The 16,322-nt window shown below is 42.5% G+C and overlaps 1 protein-coding gene across 4 annotated transcripts in view; it reads right to left on the bottom strand.

The window, feature by feature from the left end:
- PELI1 (pellino E3 ubiquitin protein ligase 1) overlaps positions 1 to 16,322 on the bottom strand; it is a 46,054-nt gene that overhangs the window by 9,962 nt on the left and 19,770 nt on the right. Inside the window, exon 1 of one of the 4 annotated variants that reach the window (XM_062611843.1) lies at positions 9,163 to 9,320. The exons of the other annotated variants lie outside the window; for them this stretch is intronic. The gene's annotated coding sequence lies outside the window, so the exon portion shown is untranslated. Of the gene's footprint in view, positions 1 to 9,162; positions 9,321 to 16,322 lie in introns of those variants that run through there. 4 annotated transcript variants of the gene reach the window in all.

Genomic DNA, 16,322 nt, shown 5'->3' with positions numbered 1-16,322 from the left:
GGCAGTGCTTGACAACCTGCTCACATTCATTCAGAAGCCGATGTGAAGATCCCTTTACTGACCTGATCTATACCCTCTCCCGATCCTCTCTGCTCCTTCACAGAGAAGCTTGGCCTTCCACATCTCAATGTACCTATTTCTTACTCAGCATGGATTTGCCGATTCCCCACCTGCAATCAGCTCACAGTGCTCTCTGAAAATGCAGAACGCTCCTTCATGTTTTCTTACATGCCATCCCATATATGTGGGAGGGCTTCACATAAGCACATGCAAAGACATCTTGCTGTCCTACAGACTTCTGCTGTAATGCCTGCAGAACACAACCATGGGGGCTATATCAAAACCTTTCTTTTCCTTTTCAGTTGTCATTATTTTCCAGATCTCTTCTCCTTTGTTCTCAAGTCTGGGTACTGTGGATTTCACAGCGCTTCAAACAAGAAGTTAGCTGAAGACTGCCTCTGTGGTTAGCACACATATGACGTTATCACAACGGTATCCTAACCCACTGCTAAATGTGTGAGCGTGTTGTAATAGACCCAATCTGCACAACACTACTGCGAAGTTTCTGTCCTGTCAACACAACAGTTACACCGATATGGTTTTGTTGCATAGGAAGCAGTGTGCATTTTCACTGGGCTCTATCCTCGTTCAAGCCTCAGGGTATCCATCATTTAGCTGGTGCAGAAAGTGCCTTATACTGATCCAACAGTCCCCATCGGTCACACAGGAGAGAGCAAAGCAGTGTAGTTTGCTCCAAAGCATTTCTAGACTGCTGACCCAAGGGTAGCAGTAATGTAACTGCTATGGTGAGGGTTCTTACTGTTGTAGTTTGAGCCCAAGGTGTTTTCATTCTTTAAATTCTTCATTCTAAAATGAAGAATTTAAAGCAAGCTTATAATATGAAAATGTGACCTCAAATTCCTATCATGCCAGTAAGTCATAACACATCAAAGTGGAGATTATCGCTGATAAATGCAGCCCCCCTACACTGCGGTCACCATTTTAATGTTTGCTATGGCCACCTCTGGTCTTTCTTCCCTTCTGGCATCACAACCCCACCTTGTAGTACCACACCAGCAATTTCCTGAAACCATGTGCCTTTGAAGACTATCACCTTCAGCATTTCTCTTCTTGCTTTATTTTAAAATAATCCTCTTGCATCATAGTTGCTTATATACTTATTATGTATCTTCTAAAAACAGCTCCTCATGTTTTCATCTCCTCCCCAACTGATTAACCTATTCCCTACTTGAATACTGACCTCCTCAGCAGCCTCCCCTGCAATTCAGTCTTCTCCACATACAACTAATTTTGTCTTGGCCATTGCATTTTGCATGCAATGCTTCACATTTAGAATCACAGAATCGTTAGGGTTGGAAAGGACCTTAAGATCAGCAAGTTCCAACACCCCTGCCGTGTTGGAACCTCACACTAAACCATATCACCCAAGGCCTCATCCAACCTGGTCTTGAACACTGCCAGGGATGGAGCATTCACAACCTCCCTGGGCAACCCATTCCAGTGCATCACCACCCTAACAAGAAAAAATTTCCTTCTTATATCCAACCTAAACTTCCCCTGTTTAAGTTTTAACCCGTTACCCCTTGTCCTGTCACTACAGTCCCTAATGAAGAGTCCCTCTCCAGCATCCCTATAGGCCCCCTTCAGATACTGGAAGGCTGCTATGAGGTCTCCACGCAGCCTTCTCTTCTCCAGGCTGAACAGCCCCAGCTTCCTCAGCCTGTCTTCATACGGGAGGTGCTCCAGTCCCCTGATCATCCTCATGGCCTCCTCGGGACTTGTTCCAACAGTTCCATGTCCTTTTTATGTTGAGGACACCAGAACTGCACACAATACTCCAAGTGAGGTCTCACAAGAGCAGAGCAGAGGGGCAGGATCACCTCCTTCGACCTGCTGGTCACGCTGCTTTGGATGCGGCCCAGGATACAGTTGGCTTTCTGGGCTGCAAGCGCACACTGAAGCCGGCTCATGTTCATTTTCTCATCAACCAACACCCCCAAGTCCTTCTCCACAGGGCTGCTCTGAATCTCTTCTCTGCCCAACCTGTAGCTGTGCCTGGGATTGCTCCGACCCAGGTGTAGGACCTTGCACTTGGCATGGTTAAACTTCATGAGGTTGGCATCAGCCCACCTCACAAGTGTGTCAAGGTCCCTCTGGATGGCATTCCTTCCCTCCAGCCTATCAACTGAACCACACAGCTTGGTGTCATCAGCAAACTTGCTGAGGGCGCACTCAATCCCACTGTCCATGTCAGCGACGACGATGTTGAACAAGACCGGTGCCAACACCGATCCCTGAGGGACACCACTCGTTACTGGGTCTCTAGCTGGACATTGAGCCATTGACCACAACTCTTTGTGTGCGGCCATCCAGCCAGTTCTTTATCCACGGAGTGGTCCATCCATCAAATTGATGTCGCTCCAATTTAGAGACAAGGATGTCGTGTGGGACAGTGGACAGTTCTTTGCTAGACTACATAATGGTTGGCTTTCGAATTGACATTAAACAATTCGGAAGAAATACTTATATGAAATCTATTGCACCACCCATTAGGAAATGGTACAGGACTAGGAAATACCATGACAGGGTACAAAAAGATTTGAATAGTATCCACCTAACACTGTGGTGTTTGTAACACCTCCCTCATTCATTTCCAGAGGGTGGGAAGGCAAGCATTAAAAATAACTTTTAACTTTTGCCATTAGTACACGAGAAGGTTTGGTGTAACTTCTCCTCTGTTCACCCAAAACAACAACTTCATGGGAAGCTGAAAAAATACATATCCCAGTCAGAGCCAGCTTCTGACTCTCATTAAAAGTAATTATACATGAACAGTTAAAGGAGACTCTGCTTTAAAGAGTTACCTGACCAGGTGGCCACTAACCTCCTCTGAAGAGATAAGTGAGCAGAAACCATAAGAGGGGCAAACAGTTCCAAGCAACAGACTTCAGCAATGCAAGAAGGTAACTAGAAAATCTTAGTATAAGGAAAAGCATCCAACATCTAACTCCCCCTTAACACATGTTTTGTTTCATGTTTAATGAAAACCAGCCAAGTTTATTTTGGGACCAGCACATATGATGGAAGCTTACTACTTATTTGACTTAAGGAAGGTTCAAGAGTTAAGAAATCTAGAGCTATCCTTAGTAAAACATCTTGCTTGTAAATTTGCAAAAGCATGGCTTGAATATTTGAACTTGATTTTTTTTACTATATCTCAACATTTATGAACTGCACACACCACTTTCACAGCTCCTAACACCCAGTTAACTTCAGCCCAAGCACATACCAAATTCAGCACCCTGAAGAAACAACCTAATCAGTGCAATGTACACGCCACTTCTCACCCACTATGATCTGCCTGATGCGCTGTCCCCCAAAGAAGGACTTATTTAAATCCCAGAAATAACAAAGATTAATTATATTCTTCCAATGAGGCTTCACTGGAGTAGGCTCTGAACAATAGACTGTTCTAAACTCCTCCAAGAACCACCTTCAACTGTAATAAGGAGTAAGCTGTTAATGACAAGATCCTGCCCATTCAACATTCTTCCAAAATCACACAACAGTGGCAAATTTCAGGTCAAGAGCTTGGCTTCTGCTACAGAGAAGAGACCAAAGCCCCAAAACCTCTGCTTGTGCACAGTCCTGTATTCTACAATTGAAAAGATAGTGTGAGTAAAGCAACTTACACACAGGAAAGAAAAAAAAAGTTTTGAAAAGGCATTGCATGGTTGGGAAAGAGGTTAGCACAAAACCACAATGGGGACCGGTTAGTGTCTTTCAGTCTCAAAAACAGGCAACTGCAACAAGTAGAACTCATTTCTAAACAATACCTTTTTATTCTTAAACAGTTCCTCTTGAAATGGGAGAAAGTTCAGTGAAGGTAACCTGTACAATACTGTGTGTCACAGTTGTGTTATCATAGAATGATTGGGTTGGAAGGGACCTTAAAGCTCATCCGGTTTCAAGCCCCTGTCAGTGCCACAGGCACTGACACCTTCCAGTAGACAGGTTGCTCAAAGCTCCATCCAACCTGGCCTTGGACACTTCCCAGGGATGAGACTTTGACCCACAACTACTCTGGGGAGAAGAGGTGACATCTAAACTGAAAAAAAGTATTTGTTTAGGAGTGGAAATCCAGTTTCTTACAAGCCTTCTGGCTCTTCAATATTCACTTGAGTCACAGAAGGCAAAAGACTGCTATGGCAGAAAGCAAGCCACAAATTTCTGATTGCATCTTGAATTCCATCATTCAAGGTGAATAGAAGAAAAGAAGGAAAAGCCATATCAATGTACTCCCTCCTGTCACATTCAAACACTAGAGTCTGAACCTAGAGGCAGACTATTCTCCAGGAAGACCTCACAAACCACACTTCAGAGTAGATGGAAGAGTTTGAGAGCCTGCCCACTTTTGCTGAACATGCCGTTTTCAGTGAGGGACAGAGAGGGAATCAATTTTGGTTGGTTTTGAATTACCATCTTTAGCTTACCAGCCACCCTCAAGTATTCAGCTGCCTTTCTGGCTCTTGAGACTCATACACAACTAGTCTTTGGTGGCTTCTACATAAAATCTTCAGGGCTTGTTTGTGCTAAGGCATAGCACCTTGTGAGTGAGCTCACTATTCAGTAGATCAAGCACAGCTTTTGGAATTGCAGCAAGAATAGCAGTACCTTAATGGTTAAAATGGGCCAGGGGGAGGAGAGAACATGAATTCAATGAGCCCAAGCAGAGATTCATTAAACACTCGGCTGTGAGCTAAAAATACTAGAATAAAAGTCTCTTTGTAATAAATTACCATCATTTTCTAAACACAGAGCCAGCATTATAGGCTGCTAGCAACTGTAGCTAGTGCCAGACTAGCCCTTTTCTAAAATACTGCATTAAAAACCCACTTTCACAGTATAAAAAGGAGTCCTCTGTCAATGAGTATATTAAAATAAAAATATGCTGATTCAGATGCAAAAATGGCATTTCCCCCCCATTTTTATAATATTATCTTTATTCTCTGTATCTACATATTCAAAGGTTTGGAATTTTTTTGTCTTTTGGAAATAAAGCACAAGACAGCTTGTTTACTGATGTTTGTATTTTTTATACAATTTGTTATTTGTAGTTCTCCAATTGCTATCCTTGCAGTTCTCATACCCAGCTCTTCCCTCTGCAATTCTGTGTTAGATCAGGGAGGATACAGACAAAATCTGCTCCTTCTGACAGGTATTCGGTGACAAGATGAGAGGCAACAAACAAGCTACAACACAGAAAATCCTGATTAGCTATTAGAGAGAAAACAATCCAGAGCCGTGATGAGATCTCCATCCTTGGAGATATTCAGACCTCAGCTGCACATGGCTCTGAACACCCTGACCTAAGGCAGTCCAGCCCAACTTTGAGTAGGGAGCAGGACCAGAAAACCTCACAAGCTCAATTATTCTAAGAATGCCATTTTATCAACACAATTTTATCAAGCAACTGAAATATACACCACAGCTCTATTACCAATGAAACAAAATTTCATCCTTATCCTCCATGAGATTTACATATTACTGTCTATACCTTCATTTTGATTTAAAACCCCATACTGCTCTTCAAACAAAGAAGTCACATTGAATAGTGCAGTTACGTGACAAAAAAACCAAGCAGGACCCAAGTTTGCCACCATCGATTTACACATTTAAGCTCTTTAGCACTCCAGTTTCCACTCAGCAATCTTGCAGCTGTAAGATCAGAAGCCAGATTCCTCTGAACACAGGCACAGTATTTCAGTGCTGCATATTGTTTTCTATGGTTAAGTCTCATCCTTTTAAAGGCAAAGTCTTAACTTACAGATTTAAAGGAACAGAATACCAAAGTTAAAGTCACTTTAAGACACAAAGGATCTGTGCATAGTCTGTCAAGATGAAGATATTTACAAGCATGAAAGAAAGAAGAGGCAATAAATAGTAAAAGAAGAAAACCAAACCAAACCCCCCAACAAAGTAATTCCCAGCAGAACAACTTCTTGTTTGATTATGAGTGCCCATCAAGTCCAGGTTGCCAGATTTCACAAGCAATACCAATGATGTTACTGCTGATGTCCACTGGTGCCAGCAACAAGGCATCAGCTCCTTGCATCACTATTGTTTCTGAAAGCTAAGACAAAAGATTGAGAAATCACTTCCTTCTACATAATGGTTGAATCACCACTGGAAAGTTACTCTCCTTTAACTGTTTTTCAAACAATCTTTCTGGAAGCTTTTATTAAAATATGTTTTACTGAAGTGATCACCTGGGTAAAAGAGGATGCAGAAGAGCATTTGTTTATCAACCATAGCTCCCACACTGCTCCCAGTTTCCAGTTAAAAACAAGCTCAGTTTTCCTTCATACATACCTGGCACTTTAAGTCTGCAGGTTTTATATTCCACTTTTGAGATTAGACAGATTCTGTCTACAGCTTACATCCTTCACTGCAGACGTACAGGAAAGGCACAGGGATTAAGATGTTACGTGTTCAAATTGCATTGTCACTTCAGATCAGTAGCCCTGCTTAACCTTTCTAAGGAAATTAGACCATTTTCTCCTTTCTAGAATAGGGAGTTTTTCAGTACACACACACACACACACACACACACACACAAAAACAGTCTTGGGAGTGTGGAAAATCAGCCTAGCCTTTTGCTTTTGTATAGCTTATTCTTTCCTTAGTATATACTGCTCGTCTTTTCTTTTATAACCTCTGAATAAGCTTAGTCATCCACTATACACACAAGACTGTCTTATGATATGAAAACATCAAAAATAAGACAACAAAGCCAAGATCAGAAATGAGCAAACAGTCCCTCCTGCACAGGATACCAAGCATGAAATAATGCAAACAACTATCTGCTGCTGTGCCTTGAGAACATCTGTAAGGTCTCAGTAAAGGGGGTTTTCATTCTCATGAACAGAACGAAAGCATCTTTTTACCATGCACATTTGTCATTAGTAGGCTGGTCATCCTGGAAACAAGTCATGCAACAGTCACAGCACACACACCAAAAAAACAGCACACTGCCTGTAGATAACTTTCAAAGGGGCATTAACTTGACACACAGGAGCAAACCTACAGCTAACTTCTTCCAGTCTAAGAAACAGCAGCTTCAGCCTGAAACATCCAGTGTCCTGCTTCAAATTGTTTCAGCCCCAGAAGCAAGCCTGAGCAGTTCTCCACAATTCTAGGAAAGTCAGGAACAGTGCTACGAGGACAAGCAACCTCATTCAATGAGCAAGGGAAGTGTTTTAGAACAAGACTTCTATTATAGGCACCTATATGAAAATCTCTTCTTTCTGACAGTACTCAAAAATAGCATTTCTTGTTCAGAACATGGGAAAAAACCACCTAAGCACAGGGGCCTGATTTCAATCAGACCTCTGCTAACTTCAGTCCTGCTATTGTGAACTGCTGTTGATGGGTTGAGAAGGTGGCTGGGTGTATTATACCTGGAAGATTTACGTAACATGTAATGATCCACTCCGACAGACTGACAAAAATCAATTCTGAAAATATTCCCCTGGAAAAAAAATAATGAAATCCAGCATTTTTTTTCAGTTACAGAAAGTAACAGCTGATCCTCCCCCGAGGAAACCACGATAGCCTCCTACAGATTATACATGATGTAATTCAGACCGCATGTGGGAAGCTGAAAACATTTGTCTTTTAGCACAAGGTGTCTATTTTAAAACTGTCACTGCAATATTATCTCTAACCTTAATTAGCTGAGAAAGTTCTTCACCAGTTACAGAGCTACATTTACATGCAGCCTACACCCCCTTAACCACCCATGTCCTCCACGTCAGCTTTCAGGTAGTACCAATGACGATGCGCACAGCCGCGCACAAGGCACAGCTCCTCCGTTTGCCACCCCTGCAGCACGAGAGCCAAACCCTACAGGTTGTACTTGCTCCATTGGCTGAACTAGCCGTGAGAAGTTACTCACACAAGCTGCTCAAGATTGATACGCAGCTTTCTGCATGGGTTTTTGGCTGTTCTCACACTTTGGAGGTTACTACAAACTGTACGTTTTGTTAAAAAGGGACACTTTTGATTCCATGCTCAGATTACAAGATTATTTATATAGCCTGTGATGCATGAAGCCTTAAAACAATACAACAAAGGCATGCAAGAACATTAGGCAGTGCTATGGGCTAATGAACACCTATTTGTGTCTTCAGAGAGTGCCTTGCAAAAGTACAAGTAGGAAAACCAAAAAAAAACCCCTTTGTACAATACTGGTACAATGTGGCGAAAGTACAGGTCTGATACTGAGAACTTTGCAGTCAGGATTCCTTTCAAATTACCCTCTTTACTGCCTTCAGACAAATTACACAGTATTACCTTAAAAATAAGCAGCCTCAACTTTCATTGCAAGCCATTGACAGAAGCACAACTTCCACACACAGACGAAGAGTTTATACCGAAACAGAGGCATTTTATTTTTGAAAGGGCCATTACACAAATAGATGGAGCTTTTTATGCTTTGATGACTGAGGCCAGGGAGATCTGCTGTCAGATGCACCTGAACTAGAACACACAGCCGAGGACCCTGTGCCTGCAGAAAACCACAATGACTTCTTGTTCTACACATCTGAATGTTACCGTTTTGCTTTTCACAAGCCTCCGACTTCCTGATGAGGCAGTTTCTGTACCAAAGCAGCAGCTAAATAGGTGTTTGTATTACACTAAAGCCTTTTCACATAGCATACTACATCATATTGCAAAAATAGGGAATTACAATTACATGTAAAGCCTTTTTGTTTTTTTTTTGTTTAGGCAACCCAAATGTTTAACGGCTCTATGAGAAATTCCCCTTGGTATGATTTTGTTAGGCAATGGTGATGGCTTCAAGGCATCATGCTCTCCACCCTAAAACACGAGAAGCAACTAACACTTCTTACGAACATGAAGCATTTATTATACTGTGCATTTTGAATGTATCTTCCCATTTTAGATGGAAGAGCAGCCTGCAGACACACTGCCTGTGCTCTGATTCCCTTTCGACCACATCACTGAACTATCTTTCAGCTTCTCACTGAAAAACACTGCAACCGAGCAAGCTTTCAGAAAAGAGGCTGAAACAAAGCAACACTAGAAGGGGAAAATGATGGCATGCAGAGCACTTACCAGTATCTTTTTGTCCCTCCAGCTTGTCAGTGGAGAAGGAAAAAAGCCACCCCTTCGATCTCGTTTAAAACCAGCCGAAATCCACCAACTCCTTTAAATCCCAGCAACTGCCAGACTGAGTGCCTCTGCTCTGTGTGCTTTTACTTAAGCTGTGGGTAGTGCCTTCTGACTAAAGAGGGGCTGGCTCTGCCTTGCGTAAGCTAGGTAAACACCACTGTGCCACGCACCATTGGCTGGAGTCAGAGCCTGCATCCTGCTCCCCGCTCCATAAATTCTCCATCTCTGGCCCCAAAAAGGAAAAAAGGAAGTGGAGGGTGTGTTGAGAATGATCCTGCAGCCCAATTTCCCGACAGCTCTGTAGATGAGGTTCTCTGAGAAACATCAATCTATTTCCTTCTCCGCTTCCCTTACATAACTGTACCCATGCATGCGATACCTTCATTCTTCTTTTATTTTTAATAATCATCATTTATTAGCCCAACTTGCTTTCCTCACCTCCCACACAAAAAGTGATTTCTTAATGCAGTGAGAATTAAACCAGCACAAATTCTTCAGGCATTGCTATCCCTGTTTTCACTAACGCCATAGAAATGGGCACATGATACACCTGCAGACACCACCTCTGCATACTGGACTCCCATAGCCAACGATCCTGCTACAGCTCATTCCTGTAGGATGCACATTTAGAGAGGCAAATCTGTATGTGCCAGACCAGGCTCTGAGCTCATTTCTTACTCCACTAACATCAAAAATCACTGCATCAGACCAGTGGGTGGGATAATTTAAATGTCTGAGCCATAAAAAAGTGATCAAGTTGCCACAGCTTCTAAGTTACTGCCTTTTAGAACTGATCATGCAAGCATGATACAACACAGTAGCTTAACCTTTACATCAAGCATTACATCACAGTTGTAGTGGTCCAAGAAGGTGCGTGTGGTTATGCTGGATCAAGCAACGTATACGCAGGTTGACAACTGGCATTTCCAAGTTCTATAGGTGACTACTGCTCCTGCTGCTCCTTCCTTGGCTTGCCACCTCCATTATTCAAGCACAACTTTATGGACTGGTGTCCCTGATTTGTCCATGTTTTTAAAAGCTGGTTTACCTGCTTGGCTGTTTTCCAGCAGGATGCATTTTCCAGTTCAGCTCACAGCATAGCCATGCAGTAGCACCAGCAGAACCAAAGGCAGGAAGGGGCAGCCACATCAGCTGGCAGCGCTCAAAGCTAAGCACTGTGGAGCAAGGTTTTTGTTCATAATGCCATAACACAGTGTAAGCTGCAACTCCACGTAAGTCAGCTTCACTGCTGAGAACACAGTCAACATACACGTTTTTATCTCTCCTCAACCTGTACTCTGCATCAAACTTCCCCTAAGTAATACAATAAAGATGTCCTCATTCAGGATCTTGTCACCTACCTGAAAAACTGCAGCACACTTTGCCATAGGATATTCTGGATAATAAAATTATACATAGGCTCAAAGACTCTTTTCTCCCTGCTCCTGTCATAGATTCCTAACCATAAAGATATCACTTTGTTCCACAGAAGTGACTGAGCTATAGCTGCTGAACACTGAGAAGTGCTTGGAGAAACTGATGTACAGGGGCTCCCTTTTTCCTACTCTTCTTCTGGCTATTTCATACAGAGATTTGGTCATTGTCACGGCTATCAGATTACTAAACTGATAAAGGGTTTAGGGAAAAACCAAAACAACACACAAACCCCAACTATTTTAACCCAAATCATGTTGCTCATTTGTTTGTGGGTTTATTCTGTAAACCCACTAGAGCAATGCAAGTGAGAGGGATGGGAACCTTCTGAATCCATCTCATCCATAAAGCCAAAGACTCATCAAGCCACATTTTGAGATTAAAGTTGAGCCCTCCTCCCTGCCACAAATCAGCAGCCTCACACTATCGGCACATTGATCAATCTAGCTTTTCCACTTGTAACTTGCAGAACCTTAAAACGGCACTTTTTACTGGTGTGGAAGAGTCATCCAACTCCACCTGCCCCATCACCTTCAAGTATTTTATACTTTGTCCTGGCCTATACAATGTTGGCAGCTTTAATACTGCTTAATCAGGGATAAGGGTTTGGTTATGCGGTTTGCTTTTCAAACAAAAAAGCTTCACACACATCAGGACTGTATTAGTATCACTTAACACACAGATAGGGCAATGAGAGTACAAAAGGTGCTCTGTATTCAGGTATTTAGCTGTAGTGATAAGTTACACTGGCATGACCACTTCTAAGTTGCATTACTTTTCTCACACAAGCTGTAACACTTGAGTTGTACTGTACTTTCAAAAGTGTTCATTCTGAAAAGCAGAACTCAACACCAATTTGCTGCTAGAGTTCCTTTATTTTCTCATGTTACAGATGTCACTGCTCAGAGTCCAGGTTGATAAACTTGCGGCTTACTTTATGCTGCAGCCATGTAAGAATCATAGAATGATTAGATTTGGAAGGGACCTTAAAGCTCATTTAGATCCAATGCCCTGATACAGGCAGGGACACCTTCCACTAGACCAGGATGCTCCAAGCCCCATCCAACCTGGCCTTGGAACACTACCAGGGATGGGGCAGCCACAGCTTCTCTGGGCAACCTGTGCCAGAACCTACAGAGTAAACAACTGCAGGTAGGTATGCCTTCTACTGCCCAACCCAGCCTCATGCAGATAACAGTCCTTATCTCTGCATCCAACCTCCCTTCATGTTGGTGACCCACAGTACTCTGGAGCACAGCCTTCTGCCGTCAGAAAAATATACCACATAATGCCCTTGTCACAACTAATCATGCCCCATCCTAAAGCAGGTTTTTGAGGGTTTATTTTGCCCCTAGCCACAGTGCCTCTGAACCTGCAGAATTTGAACCATTTTGGTTCTCTGCATGTGTTTACTCACAGCCATGTTCTACTCATCTGTTCTTGTGTCAGCATTAAACCTTCCTCATAGTGAAAGAAAGGGACAATGATTTCCACTCCACAAAGTGCTCTGCCTTGAGGACTGGAAGCAAACGCCTCAAGCATGCTGTCACTAGGCAAGATATCTGATTTTTCCTGGAGCAGAGATGCTGCCAACCATGCCAGACTAAAACAATGAAATCTGTAGCTCAAGATATCGCTGCTAATTTCATGAAGTGATGCTTAACTGCAGGGGAGGTTCTTTCCTTGAAGTTGTTAGAGAAATAAAGGGCTGTATCGTCATGTTCTTCTATCTGACTCAGAGCAGATGCTGTACAGTTTGATATAATTACGTGATTTCACATGACATTCAAAACAGGCTTTGAAGAGGAATGCATTTCTAGCTGTATCAATTAAAAAGACTGCTTTGCAGATACGGGCAAAGGGCAATGCTATGTCCTCTAGCATGCAGGCAGCTGAGAAGCCTGAATGACAAGCTCCCCATCCTAGAGGTAACCTCATCAGTATATTACTGCTGAATTTGAGATGGACATTTTAAACATGTCTGTTGATAACTTTATTTACCAAAATAGGCAGGGAGCACAATAAAAACCACACACAGAAGTGCTTGAAATAGCTGCACAAGAGGGTGCTGAGGAGTGCAGAGTAAAGGAAACACTGCGAAGAAAGAGTGAAAACATGGAAGACGAGGATCTGTAACGGTCCCAAGGGGGAAATATATTTGTACACTTGATACTGAAGGCTGAGCATGCACTATACACCACCTTCACTATTTCCCATACAGTCAATGGCTGAATTCTGATCAAAGCCAATGAAAGCCAAAAAAGACAAATATTTCATGAGTTGCAACGCATGAACATATTAGGGGGTTTCCAGAAGTCTAATCCAGGTGCTAAGGGGGAGAAGAAGGAAGATTACTGACTTGCCCTCCCCATTAATCTTTCACTGTGTTATGTCACATGTAATCTCTGTTCAAGGAGCTCCTGAGTTATACAGTTAATAAAGTCATACTACAGTGTTTTAAAGAGATTGAGGGGTGGGGGGGAAAGCAGCCTAAAGCCAGGAACATGTTATTTAGAGTATACAATAGAAATGCTAATCAAATAATCTGCAGGAAGAGGAGGAGGGAAGGAAATGACTTAATCCCCTGCACTACTGTGTGGTGCCTTGTGGCAAGAAGTAAGAAAACTCTTGTAAGGGCCGAGCTATAACAATGGACCTTTGTTTGCTAACAGCTTTCAGAGAAGAACTTTTTTCTGCATCTCAAGTTTCTGTAACATGAAGGGTAGATGGTACTTTATGAGCTCTTCCAAACAGACCACTTCTGGAAGGGGTGGGAGAGGCTTACTAGCTTTGCAGGGCAGCTGAGTAAAAGACACAAGTAGAACCTCATGTTCTTAAGGCACAGCAAATTCTCCTTCAGACGGATTTGCCAACTCTAAGATGTCTGTCATCCAACAGCCATGCTGATCCTTAGGCAACTGTGGAGCAATTTGTCTCTGAAGCTGCAGTAGCCTAGTTACAGAGGCAACAAATCATCACACTGCAGAGGCATTTCCCATGACAAGTCATACTCTGCTATTAGACAAACCTAATGAGCATTTCTTACAGAGCCCTATTCCACCCTCGGATCTCTGTGTGCTTGCATCTTGGGTACAATAGGGAAGCCTTTCTTCTACTCAAGGACAGCATGTTAACATCAATGCATACCCCATCCTGCAGACTGGAAAAAAAAAAACAACCAACTGGCCCTCTGTCTTCAGTTTGATCTCTGCTTTAGTAGGCACATGTGGATTACAGCACTGTACCAGCTAAGTATTTTCAACTTCCTAGGGGACAGACCCCATCAAGAAGAGTGCATGCAAAATTCCTGATCCTTGGACTGAGAACGTACTTCAAAGTTAACCTTACATGAGCTGAAGGAATCTCAAGCAGGAATACAGAAATACTTACAGGGCAGCAGGACTACCAACTCTTATGTGCTTGCATGTTGCCAAGAGATTGAGTCAACCCCTTTCCTCATAAGCGACTTGACAGAATCACAGGGTAATTCAAGAGGTCATTTAGTCCAACATAATGCTCAAAACAGGAGTTGGCTGCCCAGATATCAAGTTATAATTGCAAGAGACTGGGAGCTTTAAGTACGAAACAGCCTCTCAAGATGCTCATTCCCTAACGAAATAGGAAAAAGATACTGAATGCTGGACAAATGTAGATGACAAGCAGTCTTGCAGACCAGTCAGGAGCTTCATGTTTGTTCACAGCCTCCCTATGACTGATTCAGCATTCACTTAAAATAAAACCATTGGCAAAAATGACTGCAAAGAGCTTGCTGTAGCCACACCAAAGATTGTTTGGGCTGATTAAAACTTGAAGAGTGAGACCCAAAGCATACCCTATGCTTTACAACAGCTTCACAAGAGAGATGTGTCCCAGTAAGCAGCTCAGCACTGGCACTACAGAACTCTATTCACAGCAATCCTTGCCCAAGACATTTGGGAATTAAACTGCTCTTAAGATGGTGTGTCATGGTTTAACCCCAGCTAGCAACTAAGTACCACACAGCTGCTCACACAATTCTCTTCCCCTGGTGGGATGGGAAGGAGAGCCAGAAAAAAAAAGATAAAACCTATGGGTTGAGATAAGAACAATAGCTGAAATAAAGACATAATACTAATATAGTAATAATTGTTATGAAAAGGGAAACAACAGAAAAAGAGAGAAATAAAACTCAAAAAAGACAAGTGATGCACCCACTGATCAATGCCCATTCCATCCCCGTGCAGCAATCAGTGCCCTCCAGCCAACTCCCTCCAGTTTATATACTGAGCATGATGTGCTGTGGTATGGAATACCCTTTGGATAGTTTGCGTCAGGTGTCCTGTCTTTGCTCTCTCCTGGCTTCTTGTGCCCCTGTCACTGGCAGAGCACGAGAGACTGAAAAGTCCTTGATCAGGGTAAGTGCTACTGAGCAACATCTAAAATACAAGTGTGTTATCAACATTAAATAAAGGCTACATTCAAAAAAACACAGCACTGTAGCAGCTAGTAGGAAGAAAATTAACTCTATCCCAGGCAAAAGCAGGACAGATGGTCCTTCGCCTGGCTTCTCAAGAACAGCCTGAAGCATCAGACATGCTGGATTCAGAAAAACCCGAGACTGAAAGGTTGATAGGTAAGGCATCAATCTGAAGAAAACACACTCCTTTCCCAAAAGGTCAAGCTGATGGAAGCCATCTGCTCAGTCAGAAACATGCAGATGTAGTTGCACCAGGCTTCCTTCCAAGACAGTAAACTTGAGTTTCCCTGGTACCTGGAAACAGCTATTGTGAAAGGGTTTATTTCTTATTTTTAAGTTCTCCAGGAACATTTTTGGATCTTGAAAACTCTGCATGCCAAATACCGTATCTGCAAGTTCAATTAACCTAGGCTACACACCAGCACTTACTTCCTCAAAGAACTGTTTAGCTGTATTTCTGTGTTATTTGAACAGCACAACTCCTGACTCACTGAGCTTCAGGTATTATGGTTTCCCCTAAATAAAGAAAGGGAGGCCCAATTTGAATGAATTTCTAAGATGTAGTTTTCCTGCTTGCAAAACTTTTAAGGTACCTTCTAGCAGAACTAGCTGAACCTGCATTACCTGAAAGTTCTCGTTCCCACAAACCTAGGTCGTTTGGCCATGGACTTCTTCAAAGTTAGAACAGTCTCTAGTAGTAACACATCTTTGCTTCACTTTCAGTCATGAAAACATTACACATAGACAAGCAAAAAAAGGACAGAAAAACTATTCAGTTATAGTAATTCAACTCTAAGTGGTTGGCTCCTGTCCTCCACACCCTCACATCCTAGGCAAAAAGATATCTTAAGAGAGACAGTTTTAATACTGTTCAGTACCGTTTCAATTCAACTCCCACATCACACAAATGGCTATCTTAAAATAAGGCAAGTAGCTTCTTACTCAGAGAAGTCATGAAGCACAAAAGCCAAGTTTATCCAATAGAGTTTCCCTCTGCTTTATCCTAAATTCTGCACCACGCTGTTACTACACTCTCAACACTCACCATTTCGACTGTAGTTTATTTGCAATTCCAATAAAAAAAGCGCTGGATAACCTCTACACTGCTCTCTTCACCTCTGCATGTGAATGTTCCAATTCTATAGTTCACACCTGAATATCTTCTAAGTCACTAATAAATGCACTATCTTACTATGTTCCTCCTCACTTCAAA

Source organism: Pezoporus occidentalis, unplaced genomic scaffold (assembly GCF_034315485.1).
Source record: "Pezoporus occidentalis ecotype Australia unplaced genomic scaffold, CSIRO_AGI_Poc_V1 ctg10, whole genome shotgun sequence".
In the NCBI taxonomy this organism is placed as follows: domain Eukaryota; kingdom Metazoa; phylum Chordata; class Aves; order Psittaciformes; family Psittacidae; genus Pezoporus; species Pezoporus occidentalis.
This window is presented reverse-complemented; position numbering and strand designations above follow the sequence as displayed.